At 41.1% G+C, this 11,933-nt stretch overlaps 1 long non-coding RNA gene across 1 annotated transcript; it reads left to right on the forward strand.

Annotated features, from left to right (window-relative positions):
- Window positions 1-10,083: 10,083 nt before the first annotated feature.
- LOC137162086 (uncharacterized) lies at window positions 10,084-11,680 on the forward strand. Its single transcript, XR_010922270.1, has 2 exons — window positions 10,084-10,176; window positions 11,368-11,680. It is a non-coding gene; the product is annotated as an uncharacterized lncRNA (long non-coding RNA).
- The last annotated feature ends 253 nt before the right edge of the window (window positions 11,681-11,933 follow it).

Raw genomic sequence — 11,933 nt, forward strand, 5'->3', positions numbered from 1 at the left:
AGTACTGCTTGCTACATCTTCAGAGGCAGAATAACAGGAACAATAATATCCCACCATCCTCTTTGAATTGAGCACTAAGAGAGATCAATTACTGACATCAGTCAGTTCTGTTTGATGGTACTAGGAGAAATTTATTATTGACAAATTGGGTGAACTACACCTTTCCACTCAATGCTCCACACTGAGTTCAGGCTGCTTTGTGAGGCTTTGCTGGTAGAAAACAGCCCAGAAACATGAATATCCAGCCACAGGAGTATTAACCCTTTGTAAGAGGATGTTCCAGTGTTTTTTTCCCCACCTCATCCTTGTCACTGCCTTAGGGGGCATGATCAGGGAAGGGGTTATTATGATCAAGGCTTCCCTGCACCCTAATATTTCTCCATTGCCATAATGCTGTCAGGAACGTAGTTTGCATTTTGGGGGCGGGGATGGTCAGGCATGAAACGGGCCCTGGATTGTGGAAGCCTAATGTTGTCTGAGAGCCACTTTTGTACGTCTCTGGAGTTGCACGCTTGAGCTGCAGCAGAGGATCTGGATCTATATTATGGGAATGTAATAATTCTTTTTGGATCAGAATTCATGCAAGAATGGGCCAGAGGGGGTGGAATTCTAATACCCAAAAGTATATATGTAGGAACTTGCTTATTAGTGCTCACTAAGATATTTTTATTTGGTCAACCAACTTCTTTTTTCCCCATTGGCTCAATTGCTGAGTAGATAGGATTAGAAACAGAGAAGAGACGACAGTCTTTTAAGTTAAAACACCTCAAACATCATAAAGGGGTGACATTACTGAAATGTAAAAGAGCTTTAGGGTGGGATTTTCAAATGCTCTCAGCTTCAGCCTGAGTGCGCCTATTTAAATGAATGAGAAGAGAGGCATCCCAGCACTGAATCCTTTTGAAAAGGAAAACTTTACTCTACTATAGAGACCAGAGACAACAAATACCTTCCCATAGCGGGGAGAGGGGCAGAGTGAGGGCAGCAGCTTCAGCAGGTGTTACTGAGCATGCTCAGTCCATGTGAGTATGCTCAGTACAAGTCAATCAGCAAATCCGGGTGGGTCACGTGCCTCCTTCATGCATCAACTCTGATGGAGGCTGACATTTATCAGGATACTGTCTCTTCTGGAGAATTAAATATTCAACCTCTTCAGAGACTAAAACCTTCCACTGGGGGCCAGTGCTGGTCAGAGATATCTTGGGTAACTTTTACTTAAAAGAAGGAGAATGCTCTGAAATGTAGTTTTTCTCTTAAAATACAATTCAGATAAGCTATCTCGGGTCGTAGAGATACAAGTCTAATGTCATTGTGCCAAGCTTCCCTTACTTTAAAGTAGTCATTATCCTAATTTGGAAGACAACAGGTTGGATGTATTTAACTGGATCTTGTTTTCTAAGGTAAGACCAATTTGATTAATACCTCTAATCCACAGAAAAAGAGCAGACTTCTAATTCATCCTTATTTCAGTCATCCATCAGCTCTTGACATCTACAGTATTACATAGTGTAACTGTCATGGAAAATATCTCACAGAAAGTCATTGCTTAACTTTCCACAATAATATTAGGCAAAGTTTTTTGATCTTATCTAATAAATTTGGCATAGGGCTTCAGTATCAAAGTATTCTTTAAAAATTAAAGATTTATAACTTAAAAGTTCAGCATTAGCCATCTTTCTGCTAAGTGACATTAATTTAAAATCAGGAAGTCATTCTGTAATAGTGACTTCCAAAAAGCAAGCCACCCTACAATCTAACGAGGATAGGCCAATAATATAATCAATTGCACTTCTGTCTTCTTTCCATCTTGTTAGAGAAAGCAGTATTGGAAGTTGTATTGCTCTAGAGCGATTGCTATACCAATTTTGTTGACATAGGTACTTTTAATCTCAGCTCTAATGAGAAATACTAGTCAGGTTTACTCTGAGTCTCCTTAATGGCTCTACAAAATCAACAATGAAGAACAATCTTATGTTTGTTGCATGAGACTGAAAGAGAAATGATATGTTGTTTTTTATGAGGCAGGATAACTCTTTTTATAAACTGAGTTATCTGATCCACATAATTAGAGACCTGACCTCTTATTCCGTGGATTCAAGTCTTTTACCCAGTTTCTCACTTATGGGAGCAACTGGGTCTGGGAAGGCTATGGAGATTGCTTAATTGTTTTGGGAGTGGTGTTAATCTAATTGGACTTCCTTCCAGCATCTAGTCCATTGAGGCCCATCATGCCATCAAAATGAAAATGGGAGGAACATCTGAGAGGGGAGAGGGAGCCTCAACTTTCATCAGGATCAAAACATACTGAGTTTTCAATTCTTTCCATATGTCCAAGAATATTATTAAATTCAAACCCTATCTTGTATTCTTTACTGTTACTCTCTTCTCCTGTCATACTGGTCAGTAATATTGTAAGACACCTTTAAGAACAAAAGACATTTAATTTTGCAGATTTTTAATAAAATCCTTCCTGAAAGCTCTCAGAAAGTAGGTTCAGTGCTGTTTTTAAGGGAAGTCCAAGAACTAATTGATTAAATTCCTAGCCCTGTGTACTAGTTTTCACTGAGTAACTTCTCATACCTTTGGGAATGGACGATATGGGACCTGTACAGCATAGTACATCCTGACAATTAGAATAGGAATATAAGCATTTTAAGCTCCAGAAGAACACCATGGGTTGCACTGAGAGATTCTCCCTACTGTTTGCTTTTACAGTCAAACTTGCAAAACTTGACAGATTGTGAATGCTACGATCTCAAAGAAAAGAGCTGAATTGACAGGCAGGATGGGCTTTGGTACTTGACTTCTTTTCAGACAACTTGTGACACTCCCAATGGTGATGCAAGAGCATGAGTACCAGCCTCAGACTTAAATACAAACCCCAAATTGGGTGTGTGATCTAAACTTAGATTTCACCACCCAATTGCACCAAGTGGAAACTCCTCTCAGGCATATTAATAGCTTTTAACATGCAGTCACAGATATTCCCATTGGGTAGTCTGGTCTGTCTTGCCACCCAGGTGAGCATGTCTCTGTGATAGATGGCCCCTTACACCAAGAAGCACAGCAATATTCAATTTACTCCTAATCCCAAAGGACCAGTATTTACCCCAAGTTAATTGTGCTTTAGGTCTCACACCAAAGACAATACTTGTAGCCAATCCCATAGTAAACTATATGAAAATGTATTAAATAGGAACAGGAAGTTGGACAGTTATTTACAAGGTTAAAGCAAACAAACAGACACCTGAATGAGTTACAGTCTTAGGTTTCAAAAGGTAATAGAGATTTCTATAATCAGCAAGATCTGTCTGTCCTTTGGGGCTAACACAGGCTAAGCAGCTGTAGATCTCTTGCTTATGCTTAGAAACATTTGCCCCAACCCCAGAGTTCAAGCAGCATAGAGATAGCTAGTTCCTTTTGTTTGGGGTTTTTATCCCCCTGCTGTCAGTTGGTCTGAGCTGCAAACCGATGAGCGGAGTCTGTTCACATGACTCATCTTCATGGCGAGGAGAGCTGAACAACAATAAATGTCTTTAGTCCTTTTGTTGATGATTCCTCAATCCAGATGTATGGAATTTCCAATTGTAAGATCCATCCATAGACTGCTTGGTATTGATGGATCTCCCCTTTCAGGCGGGGCATAACAATTTATGTTGGAGAGCAGCTCTTTACACTAATTGTCCCTCTCTTTTATGGTGATTCATACAGTCACGGAGGTTCACAATACACAGCTGAAATATTACATGACAATATGGAGCACAGATATTACAAGATAAATGCATGCAGTGGCTCACAAACATTCAATAAAGTCTAAACACCAAACACATCCTTATAATTCTAATATCTATTTTAACAATACTAACACACAGGTGAACTAGATTGACTCCAGCTAAGTATCTGTCAGTGCCCAGATGAGATATGGGGACGTTGGCATGAGCTGGCACCCGGTCTGCCAGTGTCACACAACTGATAGCCATTGGGGTTTTTATATCTTCAGAATAAAGCACTGTAAAATGATTTCAAAGCTTTGTCAGTCATCGTGGTAATTCTACTCTTGGCAAGTTCAAGAGTTTGTGACTCTACATGACCCGTTTTTCTTAGATTTTCTTCTGGCAGGCCCCAAAATGCACTCTTTCATTATCTGAATTCAAGTTATTTTAACGTCTGATCTTTGAGGTAAGAGGAAGAGTGCCATTGTTAAATATAGGCCTGTACAAATGGACAAAAACGCCTCTCCATGCTTCTGAAATATGATTTTGAGGCGATCTCATAATCAATTTAAGAATAGTCAATAAGGCTGTTACCTAACACAACTATCTGCTACGTAACTCAGAGGAGCTAGACATTAAAAGTCAGGTTTTTAGAGATAACTAGACTTGAGAAAAAAATCTCAAACTCTGCCATGAAAGAGGTAGAAGCACCTTACAAAACTCATGGTTCATTAGGTGGCTTTTCAAAGCCAATATTTTATGTGAGAGACAGTAGCACTCTACTTGGCTAATATTGTAGATGAGCCCAAAGTAAAGATAACAACAATAATTATTATATTCCTGTTCAGCCATGAATTCAAGTCTCAGTCTGGAGTATCTGTCTCTGAGCTTGCTTACCTTAGGATTTCAGACCTATTCCATCTAATATTAATATCATATATATTCTGCTGGTAGCTTGCTTGTCCCTTAAAATATGCCTGCACTGGAATCCATGTGAAAAATAATTGCACTGTCATTTTTTGGTCAAAACTAGCTGTATGTCCTGACTTTGTCGTCTGCAGTTTCTGAACTTGAAATATGGAAATAGAATACTAAATCCTAGAAGCTAGACCTGGGTGGATAATGACAAAGTAGATAGGCAAATATAGTCACAAATAAATTATTTGGATTTAATTTGCTGTTATCTATGGGATTGTTTGTTATTTGTGAATATTCAGATGATTGCTGGTATTCATATAACTATCTGGGAAGCCAGAATTCACACCTGAAGGATTATTAGTTATTTACTATTCACCACATTCCTGTTACAAAAGCATCAATCATCCAGTCAGGGAGGAGAAACAATACCATGTGGTCAGTCATCCACCACAAATTGTACAATAGCTAATAGTTGTAGCGAACAATTTGCAAGCCACACAGAGTCTGAAAATTATTCATCCAAACTACTCATAAATACCTGTAAATAATGCTAACACATTCTCACATATCAGAAATGATTTACAGACCAGGAAAGACCAGAATTAGGCAAATATTCAGCTCAATGAACATGCTTTCACCAGCTCTAATAGAAACCCTGAAGGACTTTTTCAGTTCTTCTTTAAATATGTACTGAATTTGATCATTGTACAAGACTTCCAATTGGCAATACTGAAGAATGAAGTCCTCTGGTTATCCACAGAAGAGGATAAACATGGGTCACAGCAGTGAAAACTTCCCGATACTGCCACAATAATGTGCCTCATTCCTGAGCTAGAGGGACATCTGCTAGGGGTAAGGCAGTAATTCAGAGAAGTATCATTCAGTCTTTGCCATCTCTGCTGCTGAAATTGTCATTTGAGGCCTGATCCAACACCTGTTGGAAAGACTCCAAATGACTTCAGTGGGCGTTGTATTGGGCCCCTGGTGTCAATGGCTGAGATGATGTGGTGATATATACCTCTTCACGATTAACTGAGCTAGAATCACCTAATCTTTTCATACAGGCCACCAAACACCTGCCTCACAGTAGCAATGTTTAGTTACACTGACTGAATTACCTAGAGATGAAAGGCTTCACATTCCTTTTCCAGGAGCCTGAGTCAGCCAGTGGCCCCTCCTCCTATGCCTGACATTCTATACTTAAAATTGCATTATGCATTTCAGAAAATAATATTTTGGAGATTGATGAGGATGGATTGATGAGGGGGAAGGGATCTTAGCATTTCTGGCTCACTGGACTGCTGGGTGACTTCTATGAAATGAGTTGGTGGGTCTCAATCCAGTTCCCTGTGGGCAGGGCCCTCACCACAAAAAACAAAATTGAGCACTGTGACTGAAAGGACCTGTATTCACACCCTACACGTGATTGCAATAATCTTTGGTACAATATGCTTAGTGAGGTATATTTAAAAACTAATAACCCACTGATCATCAATATTCTTATGTCATGTATGTACAAAATACATATTAAGAATTACGAACATAAACTGAAATTATGACTACAGTGTATTTACCGGACAAGTCTGAGGAGAGGATAAACTGGTTTCTCAAAGACAAAAGGATAAGTTGATGCCTCTAGCCAGGTGTCATCAAAGTTGATTGGCAATCACCAATCAAGTGGCCATTCTTTGGCAATAAAGTGGGGCAGGAACAGCTCGATCTGCATTTTAGCAAACAACAACATAGATCCTCTTTCACCATGAGACTCCATGTCTCCATCCTCATAGCTAGAATGAACTTTATCTAGAGGTAACCTTCAGAAAAGTGAACTTCAAAGGATGACTGGAAGATAAAAATGAGGGGCAAAAATACCTCAAAGCTATCTCTCTGCCTCTCTCTTTCACCTAAGACAAAGAAACCAGTCCTTGACTTTAGGGGGGATTCTGATGTGAGAATTTGGTCAGCAATGTTGCTGGGAACATGTGGTAAAGATTTTTCCGTGAACCAAGACTAGCTTGTTAAGTTTTAGCTACTAGGAAGCATTTTACCTTTATTTTTCTTGTAATCATTTCTGTTATTAATACCTTATACTTGTACTCATTTAAAATCCCTCTCTTTGTAGTTAATTTGAAAATAATTTTTGTTTTTGTTTTTAATCTAAACTAATCCAGGGTTGTGTTTAAACTGAACTGTTTTTAAACTCCAGTTAAAATAGCAAGCTGCTGGACATTGACTCTTTACAGGGGCAACCGACCTTTACTATCTGAACTGCCCAGGAGAGGGCTGGATAGGGCAGAACACACTTTTGGGGAAAATTCGGAACTGGGAGTGTGTTGGGGTCACCCTGCAAATAATAACCAAAGCTAGCGGAAGCCAGAGTGTGACTGGAATGTTGCTGACAGGCTGCTGGGGTCAGCGTTTCTGGACCAGGGCTGAAGCCATACACAGACATCCAGGTGTGACCTGCATGCTCTCAGGCTGTTTGTGAGCGGCTCAGGTTGGGAGCTACAGCAGCAAAGCATTGTGAGGCACCCAAGGTTGCAGGGCAGGTGGTGACACAGCCCTCACTGGTCTGGATTGCACTCTGGAAGTGACAAGCACCCCTTGTTGACAACCTTAACAAGTGAAGGGAAGGATTGCATGGGCCCGGGGGGCTGAGTTTGTGTGTGTGTGTGGGGGGGGGGGGGAGGGAGGAGGGTTGAATTACTTTCTATGTAGCTCCTGATCCTGCAAAGACTTGGGCAGGAGAGTGGCTCCTTTCAGAGTTTCCTGCTCGCTGTTTCTATGGGTTTAGAAGGGGGAAGGACTCCCAGCTCCATGAGGGAGGAACCTTTCGTGGCTGTGGAGGCAGGAGCCACCTGGATGGATGCTGTCCTACCCTCTCCCCTGGCAACATGGCTGCAGCAGGGTTCCTAGAAGCAATGACAGAGAGAAATTAGGGAGCATTGATACAATGGAAATATTGCACGGGACAGCGCTGCAGCCACTCCCTTGTTCTGCTCTCCAAAACTGAGTCCTGAAACATGGAGCTCCAACAAGGGGGCTTCTCTAGGGCTCTAGGGAAGGAGGATGAGGCTTTGGAGCTGGCTGTTCTGTATTTCCATACCCAAGGTGTAGCCACATGCTGTCAGTCCCAGTTAATTTGTTAGATTAAGTGGGATAGAACATGAGAATAAAAATAGAGAGCATGGTGTGTGTCTCCCCACTGGAACAAGCTGCAACAGCTCTCCCTTGCAAATTAGCAGTTGCTCCTGCAGACAGGCAGACTCCTTAGAAATGTAAAGATGCAGTAGCGAGGAAATCAATTCAGAATGATTCCTAAATCTACAAATGCCCCCACCGTCCTTCCCACGCCTTCTTCCAGGGAGCAGAGTGCTGACTACAGAGGAGATGCTCTGACCTGAAGCGCGTTGCTCTGTACTTACGCCAGTTAATGGAGTAGAAATCTGGCTCTGACTCTTCAGTCAAAGGTCTAACTGAATAAAAATACTCTTGCACAGTGATCTGAAGCTTGCCAAACTCTGGCACTGGCAGACAGCAGAGGGAGTGAGCTCTCCAAAGGTTTATGTATTAAATTCCCTAGCTGACTGCTTTACAGCCAATCCCACTGCCAATCAGACAGCTCTGATAGATACTGTACATGGTGAGTGGCAGACTGATCAGAGAGGCTGCCAGCCCCCTACTAGCTGGGCATTTCTTGTTCATTGTTTTTCTTGATGAGAAGGAATGAAGCGCTCACAGAAACCACAAGCCAAATCAGGTAGGGTTAACAGGTTTCTCTACACATTTCTGAAGCATATACAGTAGTTGGAGGGCTTCCAATATTAGCCTGGGGAATTTATCAACATGAAAACAAGCAACTGGTACATTTTCTGTTTATTTTGTATTTCTCAGGGTCACAACACAAATTTCTCAACTTCATGAGCTCGCCAGAAGAACTAAAAGTTCAGTGGAGTTGGCCTTTTCCTTCCTTCTTTCTTAACCATCATTTTTCCTCCTCTAATTCAGCAATGTCTGAGCATATATACCACAGCCCCTAGAGGGCCCTGTCCCAATGATGCCATTGTCATAAGCAGGATCAGGAAAAGTCAGGCCTATACCCTTCAGTTCTCAAACTGGGAGCTGCAAGCCAACTGCTAGGAAATATTTAACACTCTTGAAATATTCGTGCTCTCTCCATCTGTCCGTCAGTCTAATTGGCTCATCCCTATCACGTCTGAGTGCCAACATTTTGAAATCTCTTTGCCAAACCACGTGGGAATTGCACAGGGTGTGGAATTGTCGAAAGAGTCTATAGGAATTAGGGTCCCCAAATCATCAAGATTAAATACAATTTGGGTGTCTAAGTACTTTGGATTTCTTCGGAAACACTGGCCTGAGAACATATGATTATGCAAAATGTTCATTATACTGTTGTGCCTGTATCAGAAAGGCAGTTTAGATGTTTTATGTTAAGGTAAAACTGAAAGTGTTTTACCTGTCAGGACTTGCGGTCATGTCTCCTCCCCAAATGTCTTCATTTCTCCTGTAACCATTGCTGACTTCAGTAACCCCTAAAATAAGTAAGCAGCTACTGTCTATACGCCGCTGTTAATAATGTAACTTTCCATAGTATGCAATAGACAGAACATTGCTGGTCTGAGCTCAGGTTTTGGCAGGTAGTTGAAGGAGGAATTAATTGTAAGCAATGTTATTTTAAAATGTATTTATTAGTCATTTTAAGTGTACGTGCGTAGTGTGTGTGTAACTCCGAAATAACTTCATTGCCTGCTCTGGATTTCTATGTGTGTAACTTAGAGCAGAATTTGCTCTATATACTGAAAGGTTTTGGGATATCAGAAGAATTTGTGCCCTTGTTTTTAAAAAAGCATTTCAGGTCAAATTTAAGATGATTTTGCTATTAGGCAAGGATCTATTAGTAACTTAATTGCATAGTACAAATAAATTATCCAGTACTCCTGGATAATACTGCATTCTGAAAATTAAAAGTGTTAAGATGTCACTCCCCATCATCAATCATAATAACAGCATACAGAAATAAAGTTATTTGGTTCCTTCTATCATATGCAGCAGACTCAGTCTCAAAGGATGTAGAATGAAAACACACAGCCGACCTTGATGTTTAACTAGTTATAAATGACTGTCAATTTGCAGATGGTCAGACTCAGGTGATATATTTTGTAAATGATGACAAAGCATGTAGTCATTTTTGAAAATGTATGGAAAGTCTCAGTTTTTGGGTACCCAAACAGAAACACGGTAGCAGAAGGCTTTGCTCCTTTAAGGGCTATGGGAGCCTAGGAAGCAGCTAGCTCTGGTCTGGAGAGGAGCCCTGCAGGCAGGTGCTGGGAATTATCTGACCCAGCTGGACAGCATCAAGGAATTGGGGCTGATGAGTTCCAGCTGGAGGACATAAATGAGGGAGCCTGGGAGTACACTGTCCTGGGGCTACAGCAGAGATCTGTGAGAGGGTGAGTAGGCCCTATAGACCTGGAAAAGGGCCTGTCCAGTAATTGGCTGAAGGCCAGAGAGCTCCAGAAGATAGGTGAGGATCAGGACTATTCCTTTTTGTTGTTGTTCCATGTTTCCTTTTTTTTTTATGTGGGAGAATGAATAGGGCCTTGAAGTAAGGGCTATACACTGAACCGGGCCTTCATGGCTTGTTTCCCCCAGGCTGGTGATTAAGCCCACCAGCCTATGGACATCTTAAAGGGGCCACTGAAAATCCCACAGCTATATCTCAAATTGGGCATTCAAAATCATTAGTCACCTTTGAAAATGTAGGCCTTGATTTTTAGGGCAGATCTTTAGTAGAAATGGGTTGGGAGCAATTTAGAACATACAGTTATGTAAGTCTTGCATGGCAAAGTATGATTGCACTCTAGGTTTTTTTAAAATTCCTAGTATACTTGGCCAGGGCTGCTATTTGTGTTTGCTTATTTAATTTTTATTCCAAAATTTTTCATAAATACAAATAAACCCCAATGCTGATGAAGGTATTTGTTTAGTTCCATAAACTTTCTTTATCTGAAGATTTATATGCTACTAGAACAGAAGTTCCCAAACTTTTCTTATTCCACATCCTCTTCCAGATCTACCAGCTGCCCACCTACCCCTCCTCTTCTCATCACTGGTACTTTGTATGTTCTTCTTCACACTGCCTGTCTTTAGCCATCTGCCCATATTTCACTGCTATGTACAGATATAGTTTTAATGTGACATATACAACCGGAAAGAAACAATTCTGACTAAGTTCTGAGCTCAGTTAAACTGGACAGTTGCTGGGTAACTGAACCTGCGTTGTGCGGTGATTTGAGGTGAGGGCTCTGTACGTCAACGTCTCTGTATCTGTGTTCTCATGGGTACATCTTGAAGTAAATTAACTACCGTATTTTATATCACAAATTCCCACAGAGTTTTAAAGCTCCCTCTGAATAGCCTATTGCGAAAATGCAATAAATAAATAAAATCCACCAATTTCTGCTGTATACCCCCTAATGGTGTCTGGTGTACTCCCAGGGGTATACTATGCTATGTTTGGAAGCCCCTGTATTAGAGTAAAATAGTTCTAATTGGGCAGATTGTGCCAATTTACAGATGTATATTCAAGAACTTGCCATCGAAGGCCATGGAGAGTTCTGTTTGAAAACTAACTGCACGATAGGCCTCCATGTTACTACATGCACTGATTAGCCCACTGCAGAATCTGAATAACAACTCATCTCTTTCCCATCAGCAGGTCAGCGCTCACATGAAGATGTGAAATGGAAGATAAAAGAATGGCAAGAGTCAAGGGGCCAAATTCTACTCTTAGTTCTAGCAGCATAATATTGGAATTACTCCATTAAAGTCATAGGTTTTCTCCTAATTGACATGGAAATTTACAGCAGACTTTGGCCCAATGGATTTGCACTGCTTTTTTTTTTTTTAAATGTAGCCAAAATGCTCTAATGGCCTATTCCTGCTCTACTGACTTCAGTGGGAGCGGACTTAGGTCAGTGATGAGGGCTTGTGAAACTCTCACCCTACATATACAATCTTGAAAAAGTCTTCTATGTACAGAACTTCCTTTGTCTCGGAGAGGAGCTCCACACTCGGAGGGCTTGCCGGCGTGGCCCCTAACTTTCTGTGCTCCGTGATGAGTGTTTCACCAGACCTAAAACAGGAAGCAGCGATGCTTTACTACATGGTTTCATTGTATCTTCTGTAAGTCCCCCTATGTATTTTGCTGAAATGCGGTTTCCTACAGCAGCGCTGGTCAGCGGATCTTAACAGCTCTCAGCAGCAATGCTAGGGTAGCTG

Source organism: Emydura macquarii, unplaced genomic scaffold (assembly GCF_026122565.2).
Source record: "Emydura macquarii macquarii isolate MOO-44397 ecotype Brisbane River unplaced genomic scaffold, CSIRO-AGI_Emac_v2 contig_2422, whole genome shotgun sequence".
In the NCBI taxonomy this organism is placed as follows: Eukaryota; Metazoa; Chordata; order Testudines; family Chelidae; genus Emydura; species Emydura macquarii.